General features: G+C 37.4%; 1 protein-coding gene across 5 annotated transcripts in view; it reads left to right on the top strand.

The window, feature by feature from the left end:
• The first annotated feature begins 444 nt into the window (after nucleotides 1–444).
• The window catches only part of HYCC2 (hyccin PI4KA lipid kinase complex subunit 2), a 74,096-nt gene continuing 58,525 nt past the window's right edge, over nucleotides 445–16,015 (top strand). Inside the window, exons 1-3 of one of the 5 annotated variants that reach the window (XM_007108145.4) lie at nucleotides 445–500; nucleotides 1,297–1,330; nucleotides 13,767–13,866. The gene's annotated coding sequence lies outside the window, so the exon portion shown is untranslated. Of the gene's footprint in view, nucleotides 501–675; nucleotides 1,331–13,766; nucleotides 13,867–16,015 lie in introns of those variants that run through there. The other 4 variants (XM_007108146.4, XM_007108147.4, XM_024124548.3 and 1 more) reach the window with 4 other exon arrangements.

Here is a 16,015-nt window from a genome sequence, read left to right as displayed (position 1 = left end):
TCCCGATCAAGAGATCTACCACCAGCTCCCCTATTTACCTGACAGCAATCTGACCTCTCAGGACACTCAAGATTCACCCCACCAGCCGGAGGCAACCGGAAACGGAAGTTGTCACCTCGAGTACCTTACGGCAGGAAAGCAGAGAAGAAATTTAACATTCTGGTCCTGGGTCACAGATTCCTGGACCAGGTGGAGGTGACATGAAGGAGGCTGGAAGTGGACATTTTCCCCGCACATCTGTGCATCCGGAGTCTGACCGAGGTAAGAGAAACTGTGGAGAACACAGGGCGGGGAAAAGGCGACGTGGTTCTTCCTCGGAGACCGGAATCTTTAGACTTTGCACAGGGGGAGGGCCGCGGGCATACTGCTGCCAATCAGCGGTGCTGTTGTTGGAGCGTGGAATCACCCAATGGGAGGGCCAGTTGTTGCGCTGCAGTTGGCAGGCTGCTGCGGGAGGCGGTGGCGGTGGCGGTAAGAAGCCGGAGGCAGAGGGGTGACAGGTAGGCGGCGGCGCTGTCTCTGGGGGACGCGGAGTGCCAGATAGGAGGGATTTTCTTCTTCTCCGGCTACAGGAACTATAGAGGGGATCGGCCGAGGGTGGTCTGGGAAGGCGGTAGCCGGAGCGTTGGGTGTTGGTGGTTTCGGAACCTCTAGACCAGCTAGCAGCTTGGGAGGGTCGTGAGGAGAAGGCAGCCGAGGCGGGTGGAGGCTGAGCCCTGCGGGGCGACGTAGGGGCCTCAGGCGTGGGGGGCTGCGGTGGCGCCGGCGGAGACGGGAGAGAGGCCGGAGCAAGACGGCGTCGTGAGGGCTGGAAGAATTCCTTGCACGGAGCTCCGAGAGAGAAGAGAACGCGCGGCATTGCAGGCACCTGAGAGAAATCCTAGGGCTTGCTTCTTCTTAGGGCCGTTTCTCAGGGTGGGAACGGAGGACGCGGAGAAGAAAGATATATATTGGCGGCCAGATCCTTGAAAGTCTTCGTAGCTGTATATTATGTAATCCTTGGCCGTTATTTACTCAAACAACCAGGTTGCTCCTCATAGAAGAGGAGTTCTTGCAACCTCTTGATGTGTGAGGGTAGTTTTTTCGTTGGTTTGACTGTTTTGTACCCCGGCAGGCTCTGTGGGCGAAGAAGCATGAAGGATAAAGTAGTCACGAAGAGCTTATCCCAAATATGGACTTGGGTTGAGAGATGTGTTAGTCTGAGATGAGCGTGGCCAGGTTCACGTTTTGTAGTTCGTGAATTTATTTGTTTTGAGGGTCAAGGCTGACAACAAGTCTTTTTCTTTTAATCTTCAGGAAAGTGGAGACCCTCAAAAATCTATAGTAGGAGGTAAGTGCAAGTTGGAAAATGACTAGAAAATTAGTTGGTAGATTTTTTTACCCCCTAAATATTGTGGATGTTAGAGACTTTGAAAATTAGGTGTGGTCTGATTTTGGTGGGGGGAGAGTCCTCTTTTTAAGTAATTTGCTCTATGAGTCTGAGAAACCAGTTTGAATTATTTATTTCTTAGGTTTAAAAAGTATGTTCTTTGAACCTCTCCGGTGGAGGTAAAATGTATTTACAGACATAATTAATTGTAGATTATCATGTTTTTTCTAAGTTTTTATAATTCATTATTTGCACAATGAAATACAGAATTAAAATAGGAATTCCATTCAGTGTGTATTATGGAATGACAGACTACATTAAAAACTTGATTTTATAAGCTCACTGGAAAGCAGTTTTAAAGGAAGTGTTATAAATTTCTAAAATGTGAGCTGATTGAAATGTTGCCTTTAGCTTAGAAGATAAAGACTCATGTAGTATTTATTAGCAAGTGTATCATTTTCCTGAGCTTATTTTAATACTGCATGTCAGAAAAACTTTCTAAAATGTGATTTTTTTTCTATTATTGATAATTTATATTAGTGTATCCCAGAAACTAAATTGAAAAAAAAATTTTTTCCACATGTCATTTGGTAAAGAGAGCTGGATCATTAGAGTTTGTTTTTAAATGTTTAGCATACTGAGATATTTATCAGTGTTTCAGATAAAAATTTTGATACTTGATGTTTCATTCTTGGTCGTTTTATCTTTTGGCAAGAATAATACTCTCAGTCCAAAGAACAGTTCTGCTTCTGTTTTACGTGCAGTTCTGTAGTGTGAGTACCTGTGAACAAATCTCTGCTTTCATGCAGGGTATATGTGTCTCTGTGTGTGTATGTATGTGTTTCTTCTTATTATGTAAGCAGCCTACTAGAGTTGTCTTAGAGAACTAATGGCTGATTTTGAATGGCCAGTAGGTGTCCTTGTAGAATGCAATAAAGTTGAACATTGAGTAGGAAATTACCAAGTGATTTAAGGACTGCTAGTCCAAATTAGAATATAATAATAATTGGCTGATTATTTATACATCATTAGAAATTCTCTTTTCTGATACATTTCAGTATTGTTTATAAGGAATTTGAAACAATGGCTGTAAAGAAGTATAATTGTTTGCCCTAAAATGGACCTTGAAAGCTTGTTTTTTAATCCAACTCTTAAGCTGTCTTGACATGCGATATGGATTTAGGATTGTTTGATTGTTTTTTAATACAGTTTTGTCATCTTATTGTAGTTTATTAGGTTCTAGAATGGTTAAGATTTTCAGCTTGACTGAATTTTGTAATAGAAAAATCAGTGCTACGTAATGAAAAACTAAAATGATAAAACATGGGCAGAAAGTCTCCAAACAAATTAACAGCTGCACAAAATAATACTTTGTTATTGTTCTTTTAATGCTTTGTTATGTTCTTTTAAAGAATAGAGGAATTTTTGTCTTTTTCTGTGGCTTAGTTTTTTTGATGTCCCAAATAGCTTCTTTTTACATTTTTATCTGACTGGTAGACAGTGTGCTTTTCTCAGGATGATGAACTGAACATTTGTCATTGTCTAAAATATATAATGGATTCTGGAGGGAGCTGGCACAGAAAGATTACGGCTGCTATTAGTACAGCCCCTTACCTGCAGAGCTTTCTGCTGTGCTCTTATCACTATGTAGCTGTGCTCCTTTTGCCTGCTGTTGATACAGTGTTAAAAAATAGAATTGGACCTAATTCAGGCATTCTCCATAAAAGTGAGTAACTCCAAGAGAGTTACATGTATATCAGAATAATCTAGGAGTTAAAAAAAAAAAAGGCACACATGCATATCCATTATATCATCTGCACTTCCCTGCAGAATCTTAGTGGTAGGGGGAATATGAAGGGAGGCAGATATATTTTGAAGGAAAAAAAATTCTCTGGATGATATGGTTTATGATGGGCTTCTACTTGAGAATCATTGATCTAATTCAAGGCTCTCACACTGTGGTGTGAACCAGAACAGTAGTTTTAGCTTGAGAAAAAGGGCTTCTAAATCTATCAATATATTGTAGCTCAATAAATTTTCACCATTTAATGTCATAGCTGGGATGATGGATTTTCTAACCAGTAGCTAAAGTTGCCAGAAATAAAAATTGTGCTGAATGTTTTGGTTGGGATTGCTTTTTACTTGGCACTTAGCTGCTTTACATAAACCAAGCTAATTTCTTTCATAATTCAGACCTGTGCTTTGCACAGATATTTACTTGTACCTGTTCTCTCAATGTCTCTGAAAGCTATCTAGTATACTAAATTAAACTAGAATTGGAAAATAAGAATTGGAAGTTTTCTTGATAAAAGGTTTTTTTTGCAATATTGCTATGATATGATGAAGGTATACATTTATCTTTTTGTAAACAAATAATATATATTAAAACTTGAAATTGTGAATGTGTTGACTTTGACACAGGTCCTGTTTAGAAATTCACGGTTCATTCTTATGAATCCTAGACTTTCTGTTTGGGTATTTGTCTGCCATGGAGACAATTATGAGAAAAAGTAAATAAGTAGACTTTAATTTTGGAGAAAGGAATAAAAAACTCAATTATGTAATATATTAAGGGTGTGACTTTGATTACTTATGGGATTATATAGTTCTTTCTAAGTTTGAAATACAACTGCTAAAAATGTGGTCATAAAATATGGTAAGTGGCACTTAAATTGTTAAATGGCAAAGCATGGATTAATAATAGTTATTTTGTTTTATTCCAAAAACTGAACTTCAAAAAAGGTTAGAATCAAACTTATCTATCACTTTTGTCATTATGAATCCTTGGCTTTTTTTCATTGAGGTATAATTGACATTATCCGTTGACTCTTTTTTTTCTTCTATTTTATTTATTTATTTGCATGGGTTTTCTCTAGTTGTGGCAAGTGGGGGCTACTCTTTGTTGCAGTGCGCGGGCTTCTCATTGCAGTGGCTTCTCTTGTTGTGGAGCACGGGCTCTAGGCGCACTGGCTTCAGTAGTTGTGGCACACAGGCTCAGTAGGTGTGGCTCGCGGGCTCAGTACTTGCGGATTGCAGGCTCAGTAGTTGTGGCGCACGGGCTTAGTTGCTCTATGGCATGTGGGATCTTCCCGGACCAGGGCTTGAGCCCATGTCCCCTTCATTGGCAGGCAGATTCTTAACCACTGTGCCACCAGGGATGTCCCTATCCCTTGACTCTTGATATTGCTTGCTTCTTATTTAGCTACTAAGATTTGTCAGTTTACCACCTTAAATTCCTTTCCCCATATATTTTTTTTGAAAAATGGGTGGAGGGAGTTGGATGCTGAGCGGGGAGTGAAACTTATGCTTTTTACATATTCTTTTGTACTGAGGCTTAATTGTTTTTGTTTGTTTGTTTACTGGACGTTTTAGAGCAGTTTTTAGGTTCACAGCAAAATTGAGTAGAAAGGACAGAGATTTCCCATAAACCCTCTCACATATGCATAGACCCCCCCCCATTATCAATATCTCCCACAGAGTAGTACATTTGTCACAATTGATGAGCCTACGTTGACACATTATCACCCAAAGTTCATAGTCTACATTAGGGTTCAGTTTTGGTGTTGTACATTGTATGGGTTTGGACAAATGTATAATGACATATAATCACTATAGTATCATATGGAGTAGTATTAAGGCTTTTTAATCATCAGGTATTCCTTTTGTACTTTCTTTTTAAATGAAAGAGGGAGTGGGGAGGGGAGCATATATTACTCCCTTTATACTTTATACTATGATTGTAAAACTCATATGGTAGACATGATGTGCTGTAATATCTAAAGGTAATATGAATTTGCAGTCTGTCACAGTACCTACTGTTTTATTGTTTATGGGAAAAAACTAGAGGAAGTGAATGTTTCTGTTCTTCAGGGTTCTGTTGTCAAATCTGTTTGTCATTCTGTACCCTGTCCCTCTGATGTTATTTACTCAAATCAATCTCTAATCCAGAGCTTTTTCTTAATCTCTGGTTCCTATTCTGTAAATCTAATTGCCTGCCAGTTGAGGATGACCTGCAGATACCTCAAATACAGTATATATAAAAGTGAATTCGTATTTTGTCATCTATCTAACGTGCTGAAGCTGGAAGCTGGTGTTATCTTTGACACTTTATTCATATACCCCTCATCTGAGCGATGCTATATTCTGTTGACTCTACACCTTTTTATTTACTTCTCTCAATTTCTACAACCACTGGAAATAGTGTGAAGAGTTAGGACCTAGAGGCAGATTATCTAGAGTAGAATCCCAGCTCCACCATTTATAGCTTCAGTTTCTTTAAAAACAGAGTTGTACAGTCCAGCAGTAGCACTATTGAGCATTTATTCCAGAGAAATTGAAACTTACCTTCACACAAAAACCTGTACCTGAATGTTCATAGCAGTTTTATTCCTAATAGTCAAAAACTGGAAACAACCCAAATGTTCTTCAACAGGTGAATGGTTAAACAAACTGGCACGTTTATACTATGCAGCAATAAAAAGAATGAGCTATTGATAACATGCAACAACTAGGATGGATCTGAAGTGAAAAAAGCCACTCTCAAAAGGTTACATACTGTATGATTTCCTTTATATAGCGCTCTTGAAATATCAAAATTATAGAGATGAAGAGCAGAGTAGTGTTTGCCAGGAGTTAAGGATCAGGGAGAAGGGAGTGGGTGGCTACAAGGGAGCCTCTCGGTGATAGAACAGTTCTGTATCTTGATTGTGATTGTAGTTACACATATCTACATCTGTTATAAAATTGTATAGAACTACACACACAGGCACAGACAAATGAGTGCTTGTAAAACTGGTGATATCTGAGTCACCCTCGGTGGACTATACCAATGTCAGTTTCCTGATCTTGATATTTTACTATAGTTATGCAAGATGTTACGATTGGGGGAAACTGGGCAAAGGATACATGGGACCTCCTGGCACGTAATTTGGGAACTTCTTATGAGTCTGTAATTATTTCAAAATAAAAAGTTTTTTAGAAGGGTTGTATTAAGGATTAAATGAGCAAATACATATGAGGTTCCAGTTATAGTTAGTACTTGCTTGGTTCATCATAAATACATAATACCTCTACTATATATAAAATAGATAACCAACAAGAACCTACTGTATAGCATAGGGAACTATACTCAATATCTTGTAATAACATATAATGGAAAAAAAATCTGAAAAAAATTATGTATATATACACACACACATATATAAACTGAATAACTTTGCTGTATACCTGAAACTAACACAACTTTGTAAATCAACTATACTTCAATAAAAATAAAAATTTAAAAAAAGTCGCCAAGGTGACATTCTATTAAAACAAATAAAATAAATATATAATGCAAATAATAGTAGCAGCAGCAGCAGTAGTAATGATAGTCTAGCCTTCTAACCTCTTAGTAAGCCTCTCACTAGGACTATTCCAGCAGTATTCATATTGGTCACTCTGCCCTCATAGGTCTTTCCTCCCTGTGGTCCACTCTATAGTGTAACCAGAGTTCTCTTTCTAAAGTGCCTGTTACATATTACTCACTTAATACAAAATTTTTTAATGGCTCCCCATTTTATTTTCATACATTAATTTCTTTTTTTTTCAATCGTAGTGGAAAGAAGCGTTGGAGTCGGCTTGGTTTCCAGGGTGCTATAACATATGAATTAAAGATAAAAACAGAAAAATCTCAAGCGATTGTTCTCACCTTCAAGAAGCTGTTATTTTAAGTGTTATCTTAAAGCTTATTTGATATTGCTGCCTGAAACACTACCACAGAATTAAATGATTCAGGACAAAAAGATTTATTGTTATTTTTCATGATTCTGTAGGTTGGCTAAATTGTTCCTTTATTGGTTTCACTTGGCTGTCTCATGAAACTAAATCCACCTGGAGAGTTGACTGAGTTAGAAGGTCCAAGATGTCTGCACTCACATGTTTGCACATGGTGCTGGCTGTCCATTAAGGTGCTTCAGTTCTTCTCAGTGTGGCTTCTCATCCTCTGGTAGGCTAGTCTGGCATCCTTACCTGGCATTCTCAGGGTAGCATTCTAAAAAGGTGAAGGTGGAAGCTGTAAGGCTGCAAGGCCTCTTTGAGGATTAGGCTTTAAAACTATATAACAGCCCTTCCACCATATTCTGGTGATCAAAGCAACTCACCAAGCTAGCCCAAATTCAAGGGAGTGGAGAAATGGAAAAGGACCTTTGTCGCAGACAATTCAGGCTGCTATAATAAAGTACCATAGACTGGGTGGTTTAAACAACAAACCTCTATTTCTCACAGTTCTTGAACTTGGGAAGTCCAAGATCAAGGTGCCAGAAAATTTTGTGTCAACTAGGGACCTACTTCCTATTTCCGAGATGGCTACATTCTCATTGTGTTATAACATGTGAGAGAGCTCTCTGGGGATCTCTTTTATAAGGACACTAATCCCATTCATGAGAGCACTACCCTCATGACCTAATCACCTCCCAAAGGCCCCACCTCCTAATACCATCACACTGGGGGTTAGCATTTCAGTATATTTTGGGGAGACACAAAAATTCAGTCTATAACAATAGTCCACAGAGAGATCAGATTATTTTCTGTTTTCTTAATGTAAGGATGAACAACAGTCCAAAAAAATGACACAGTCACTATAAGAATTTGAACATTTTTGCTGAGATCTAACAAATAAAAGTAAAAACACAAGTACCAAAGACATTAAATAGCAAGCCAAGAAGGACAGGTTCAAAATCTTCATGAAGTAGAATAATGTGCATAATATGTGGGAGAATCAGCCTTATCTAACTGTTGTGCTACAGTAGTGTTTCCTGAAAACTTGAAGGAGGTTCATCTGTAGAAAGTTCACTGGGTTTTTATTTGAACAGGTTTTAAACAGCTGATTTAACATCTTCCATTAAACTGTTTATTTTTCCTAACCTCTCATTTTCATATAATTTGGTTTTGGCCAGTTACAGTAAGCCACATTACTTTTCTAGAACATAACTCCCATGTGTTGGCAAGAAATTATAGTACTGCATTATGAAATCTTGTCAGTGTACTGAACTATTATAAACACCCCTCTGTCTGAACTGTAATGGTGGTGCACCTTCAGAGAGTAGATTCTTTGGTCAGTCTTGCTTCCTACACTCCCCACCACCCCAATTTCAGTGGAATATCCTAAACACTTTATTATTAGCATTAAATTGAAGCATAACTGAGATGGCTTGTTGGCATCTTAGACCACAAATTTGTTCCTGCAGTCTCTTACCTTATCAGGTGGGAATTGTGTTTGGCTGCTAGAAACAGAGATAAGAAATAACCGTTGCTTAAATAAGATAGTAGTTCATTTCTTTGTCTTGTAAAAACAAATTCAGAAATAGTCTAAGACTGGTATGGCAACTCCATAGACTTGTCAAGGACCCAGTCTCCTTCTCTCTTTCCTTTGCCATCCTTAGCATGTCGTTTCTATTCTGAAGATCACAGAATGGTTGCTGGATATCCAACTATCACATCCATGATCTAGGCAGAAGGAAGGAGGAAAAAAGGCAGAGGACAAAAGGGGCATACCTTCCATCTTTTAAGAAAACTTTCTAGGGACTTCCCTGGAAGTCCAGTGGTTAGGACTCCATGCTTTCACTGCCGTGGGCCCGAGTTCAATCCCTGGTTGGGGAATTAAGATCTTGCAAGCCACATGTGAATGACAAAAAAAAAGAAGGAAAGAAGCCTTTCTAGAATTCCCTACACAGTATATCCTCTGATCTCATTGACCAGAACTTAGTCATTTGGCCATACTTAGCTATAAGTGAGGGTCAGAAATGGCTTTAGCTGATTATATAGACTGGATCATTGGGGGTGGAGGTGTGGATCTCTATCGGATGGGAACTAGTAGTCTTTACCATACTTGCTGCCTGTCTCCTCTGCTGAGTCTGCCGCTGACTGACTGCTTGTTGCTGTTAGGCCCTTCACTCAATAGTCATGAACTAAGTGCTAACTGTGCTAAGCCCTGTACCAGGAACTGGGAATACAGATACATCTGAGACGTCCTCCCTGTCCTGGAGAAGTTACAGATCTTACAGTTTTCCTGCCCTACCCCCCCCACCAAGCAGTCACATCTCTCTCTAGGTATCGGGTGTAGGTATTGTTGATTTCTTCTGGTCTTTGGCTTGCCTTTTCACTCTCAGTTTCTTTTGATGACAGGTTTGATACAGTCCAATTTATCATTGTTGTTGTTATGGTTAGTGCTTTTTGTGTTTGCTTAAAAAATATTTGCCTGCTTCAAGGACACAAAGATGTTTTGCTATGGTTTTTTGTTTGTTTACTTTCACATTTAGACCTGCATTCTATTTGGAATTTACTTTTGTTGAGTTGTGTGAAGTTAGAGATCATGATCCACTCATTATTTTCTATAGGGATATCCAGTTGACCCAGCGTCTTTTATTTAAAAGAATGTCTTTTCCCAACTGCACTGCAATTTGCCTTTGTCATAAATAAAGTAGGCTTATTTGTGTGTGACTTTCTAGGCTCTATTTTTTCATTGGTAAGTTTTAGTTACTATACTTGTACAGTTAATTACTATGGTTTTATAACAGGTCTTAATATTTTACAGTATAGTCCTCCAATTTTTGTTGTTTTTCAAGGTTGCTTTGACTATTCTTGGCTCCTTGTAGTTCCCTAGGGATTTCAGAATCAGCTTGTCAATTTCTCTTTAAAAGGAGAAGAGTGGGGTTTTGATTATTATAGCTTTGAAACTAGAAATCAGTTGGGGGAGAATTGACATTTTTACTATGAGTCTCCAACCTGTGAACATGGTATGTCCTTCAATTTATTTAGACCCTTAAATTCTCTCAAAAATGTTTTCTTGTTTTCAGTGTAGTGGTCTTGCACATCTTTTGTTAGATTTCTTTCTTTTTAAAAAAAAATGCTGTTGGAAGTTGTGTTTTTATTTTCTTTAATTTATTTGATTATGTTATTGTAATTATTGTTTTTGGCTGCGTTGGGTCTTCTCTGCTGTGCGCGGTCTTTTCTCTGGTTGCAGCGAGCGGCGGCCACTCTTCATTGTGGTGCACAGGCTTCTCATTGTGGTGGCTTCTCTTGTTGCAGAGCACAGGCTCTAGGCGTGTGGGCTTCAGTAGTTGTGGCACGTGGGCTCAGTAGTTGTGGCTCGTGGGCTCTAGAGCACAGACTCAGTAGTTGTGGTGCATGGGCTCAGTTGCGCCACGGCATATGGGATCTTCCCAGACCAGGGCTTGAAACCGTGTCCCCTGCATTGGCAGGTGAATTGTTAACCACTGCGCCACCAGGGAAGCCCGAAGTTGTGTTTTTAAAAAACACTAGTTTACAGAAATATAATTGATTTTTCTATATTAGCCTTTTATCCAGAAACCTAGATAAATTCACTTATTAATTCTAATATTCTGTAGAATCTTCTGAATTTTCTTGGTACATATTCATATTGTCTATTAATAATAATATCATCTCTAAATAATGACCTTTTTTCTTTTCTGGTTATTATTCTTATACCTTTTTCTTGACTTGCTATAGTAGCTAGGCCCTCCAGCACAGTGTTGAATAGAAGTGGTGATAATGGTTATCTCTTTCTTCTTTTTACTTTTTTTTTTTTTTTTTTTTGGCGTCACTCCGTGACATGCGGGATCTTAGTTCCCTGACCAGGGATCAAACCCGCGCCCCCTGCAGTGGAAGCGTGGAGTCTTAACCACTGGACCTCTAGTGAAGTCCCTCTTTCTTGTTTTCAACCTCAGAAAGTAAGTTTTCAATATTTTATCATTGACTGTGGCACTTGTACAACCTTCGTGTTGTTTCCTCCTTAACTGTTTGGAAATATCCACTGGTGAAACCATCTGCACTTGAGATTTTCTTTATGGAAAGATTTTTAATGATAGATTACATTTCTTTAATATCCATGACACTGTATGGATATTCTGTATCTTTCAGTGTTGGTTACTTGTATTTTTCAAGAAATGTGTTCATTTCATGCTAAGTGTCACATTTATTGGCATAAAATTTATCATACTTCTTGTCTTTTTGATGTCTAAAAATTTCATAGTAATTTGTGTTTTCTCTAATAAGTATTACTAGGGGTTTGTCAATTTTATTAATCTTTTCAAAGAACCAACTTTTAAAAAAAGTATTTTATAATTTATTTGGCTGCGTCAGGTCTTAGTTGCGGCACGCGGGGTCTTTGTTGCGGCATGCAGGATCTTCTGTTGCAGTGCGCGCGGGCTTCTCTCTGGTTGCGGCGCACAGGCTTAGTTGCCCCGTGGCCTGTGGGATCTTAGTTCCTTGCCCAGGGATTGAACCCACACCTACTCCACTGGAAGGTGGATTCTTAACCATTGGACCACCAGGGAAGTTCCAAAGAACCAACTTTTGACTTTGTTGATTTTTTCCCACTATTGTGTGCTTGTTTTCTGTTTCACTCATTTGCTATCCTCTCTGACCTCTACAGATAGATATCTGTCAATAGATAAAACCACTGATTTTTTTTTCAACCTCTCTGCTAATATAGGCAATCTTAGCTTTGCAAGGTACCAGGTTAACTGAAACTCCTAAATGCATATAGGAATTATGTCTTTGCTTAATACATGCAAAGTAAGAACTTTCTACATATGAAATAAGGCTACAGCTACATCCCACAAGCTTCAATATATCTTTCTTAGCACTGAGTTCAGCATTTTTACTAATTTGGTTGTCTTTTGGGTTTTTTTGGCTGTGCTCTGCAGCATGTGGGATCTTAGTTTCCTGACCAGGGATCAAATCTGTGCCCCCTGCATTGGGAGTGTGGAGTCTTAACCACTGGACTGCCAGGGAAGTCCCTAATTTTGGTTTTAATATCTTCTTTGACCCATAGATTATTTAGAAGTATAATTTAAAATTTCCAGATAGTTGGGGTTTTTTTAGGTTTTTTTTTATTAATTGTTGTTAATGATCTCTAGGTTACTTTGGTTGTGGTTAAAGAACATACTCTGAATGGCTCAGTTTTCCTGTTATTTGCCCTGTTGGGTTTTCTTGTTTTGTTTTGGCTTGTTCCTCATTGAGAGCCTAGTATCTGTATCCTTAGCCTTGAAAGACTGTCAGAGACAGTCTTCCCAGCATAGCTCTCAAGTCTGCCTGCCTGCACTGCTTCAAAATCTGGTGATTGTCTTGGTGGTTCCAAATTCCCAAGGTACCAAAAGACAGTCTCCTTGGCACCAGCTGCCCCTTCCCAGAGTGTTACCAATTTCTTGTGTATCTTTCCAGAGACTAACAGAGAAAACTTGCTAGTCCTTTTCAAGTTTTTTCCCCACTGCAGAACTTCTCATGAAATAAAAATCCCTTGTGATAGCCCAGTATATACGAGATGGTTGGAGTAGGAGGTCCTGACACATCTTCAGTTTGGAAAACATTGGAGACTTTACAATGATAATGTCGTTTAACTCCAAGAGAATATTATTGCAGTATTCTTTGTATTAAAAAATGTTTTGTTAATGAACATATTTTAAAATGCTAATTTTCTTTTGGTGTTTAGCTTTTAAAGTTGTGATAAGTTTTTGTTTTTTAATCCCTTGTGATAGCCCAGTATATACGAGATGGTTGGAGTAGGAGGTCCTGACACATCTTCAGTTTGGAAAACATTGGAGACTTTACAATGATAATGTCGTTTAACTCCAAGAGAATATTATTGCAGTATTCTTTGTATTAAAAAATGTTTTGTTAATGAACATATTTTAAAATGCTAATTTTCTTTTGGTGTTTAGCTTTTAAAGTTGTGATAAGTTTTGAATCAAAGAAGTAGAGTATAATGTGGTCAGCAACTACATGATAATAGTTATTACTTTATGAGAAAAGTATACTTTTATCAATTTGGAAATGATTTTTAATATTTTTTGTGCCAAAAGTTCAAGTAACAGCATTTTCTGTGTTCTTTCTCAAAATGATAAAATTTTCAGTCTGTGAAACTTATCTGAAATTATAATGTAGCCATTGATACTTATTTAAGCTTGGTTTTATAGTGCATATTAAAATTTTAATGATCGTTGCGTGTGTGTGTGTGTGTATGTGTGTGTGAGATCACTGTAGTATGTTTCAAAAGTTGGATTCATAGAATTTTTGGCTGGAAAGTACTTATTTTTGTAGATTTTTCAGGTGAGGCTCTAGAAAATTTAACTTACTCGAAGTCTTTACAGATATTTAATGGTAAATTTGAAACTAAAACTCAGACTTCTTTTTTCCAAATCTAATGTTTTCTAAAATAGGTTTGATAATGGTACATAAGTATAGCCTAGTTATTATAGAAAACTTAAAAATAATCCCAATTATTTTTAAAATTAGATAAACTATAAATGCCTTTTCAAAATTGTTTTCTCCTTTATATTACATTCTTGAGGATATTCTCTCTCACTGTTTCACAGTTTTTCATTTTCATTTTTTATAGAGTTGGAAAACATTTAAGTCTCAACAAATGAATTCCACACTTGAACTCTGCCACATTCCTGTGCCACCTCCTCCATTGGAACACTGATCTTAGAACAGAGGTAAAATTATAGAATTTAACTTTTTAAAGGATAAAGAATGAAGTTCCCATAGTTAGACATGTTAGAATTTTTGGTAATTTTTGGTGGGTAGCTTCTATATATTAAGCAGTTTTACCTAGGAGAATAGTCACATCTTAATTATTGCCTTTGAATTTTACTTTTGAAAGTGTTTCCTTTTTAATAGTTGTGTCTTTTAACTTTTTTGTTACCTAAATTTTACAGCTCTTGAATTACTGAGTTTACTCAGCATAATTGTATTATCTAGCACATCTAGATCAGTGCTGATCATAGAATTTCTTTGATAATGTCTGTGTTCTACATCTGTGCTGTCCAATATGGGAGACACTAGCCACATGTAGCTACTAAGTGCTTGAAATGTGGCTAGTGCAACTAAGAAATTGATTTTTTTTAATACAATGTTAGTTTTTTGTTTTGTTTTGTTTTGTTTTTTTCAATTTTTTGGCTGTGCCACGTGGCTTATGGGATCTTAGTTCCCCAACAAGGGATTGAACCCAGGCCCCCTGCAGTGGAAATGCAGTCTTAACCACTGGCCCACCAGGGAGTTCCCAGGAATTGATTTTTAAATTTTATTATCTTTTTTAATTAATTAAAACTAACTGGACAGTGCAGCTCTAGTTTTTTCCTTAGGGAATTTGGTATTTACCATACAGTAATAGCACATGTTAAGTGCTTTGTTTCTGACTTATACCTTGAAATATCTAGATAGTTGTTGGCCTAGTTTGAAAATTTGCAGTAGCATAGCCATTTTTTTACTGTCATATGTTGCCCTGATAATTGTATAGGTTTGTTTATACAATAATTTTGGTCCATTAGAAACCCTTGAGAGCAGTTATAATTTTGCTCACTGATGTGTTAATTTATTTAATCTTTAAAGTTTTTTGTTTTGTTTTGTTTTGTTTTTTTCAATTTTTTGGCTGTGCCACGTGGCTTATGGGATCTTAGTTCCCCAACAAGGGATTGAACCCAGGCCCCCTGCAGTGGAAATGCAGTCTTAACCACTGGCCCACCAGGGAGTTCCCAGGAATTGATTTTTAAATTTTATTATCTTTTTTAATTAATTAAAACTAACTGGACAGTGCAGCTCTAGTTTTTTCCTTAGGGAATTTGGTATTTACCATACAGTAATAGCACATGTTAAGTGCTTTGTTTCTGACTTATACCTTGAAATATCTAGATAGTTGTTGGCCTAGTTTGAAAATTTGCAGTAGCATAGCCATTTTTTTACTGTCATATGTTGCCCTGATAATTGTATAGGTTTGTTTATACAATAATTTTGGTCCATTAGAAACCCTTGAGAGCAGTTATAATTTTGCTCACTGATGTGTTAATTTATTTAATCTTTAAAAAAAAAAAAACTTTGACATAGGTACTTATATTAATCCCCATTTTATAAATGAGGGATTTGAGGCCACAAGTTAGGTAAGTAACTTTCCCAAGGAAACACAACTTGTAGGTCATTGAGGTGGAATTCAAACTCAGGCAGTCTAGAGCAAGAGCCTGTCCTCTTTAACTATTAGGCCATACTGCCTGTTTTATCCTGTTTCTCTCTAAATTGACAGTTCCTAAAAAAGAATATATATGCTGACTATCAGCTAAGACACAATTTCTACCAGTGTTGTTAATGGAGAACTTACTGTACTTGTGCAAGTACTGTGAGTTTGCTTCCTGGCAAGTAGTTATTGACCTCTTTCAGATCATGTTCCAGCACTTTATTATTTTTTTTCATTATGTTTTATTCAGGACTTGCTAATAAAGGTTGCCATTACCATGGTCACCAAAAAGATAATCATTTTCTGTGATATCCTCTTTATTTTGCTTCATACTCTGGAAGTGAGGCAATATGGGCCTGAATTGATCTGCATGCTAGAATATCAGCTTGACTTTTGCTTTTAAATATAGCTTTTAAACTAAAAATAGAACTACCATACGACCCAACAATCCCACTACTGGGCATATACCCTGAGAAAACCGTACTTCAAAAAGAGTCATGTCACAATGTTCGTTGCAGCTCTATTTACAATAGCCAGGACATGGAAGCAACCTAAGTGTCCATCAACAGATGAATGGATAAAGAAGATGTGGCACATATATACAATGGAATATTACTCAGCCATAAAAAGAAACAAAA

This window comes from Physeter macrocephalus, chromosome 2 (genome assembly GCF_002837175.3).
Source record: "Physeter macrocephalus isolate SW-GA chromosome 2, ASM283717v5, whole genome shotgun sequence".
Taxonomy (NCBI): Eukaryota; Metazoa; Chordata; class Mammalia; order Artiodactyla; family Physeteridae; genus Physeter; species Physeter macrocephalus.
The sequence above is the reverse complement of the archived record's forward strand: the minus strand, read 5'-3'. Positions and strand labels throughout refer to the sequence as shown.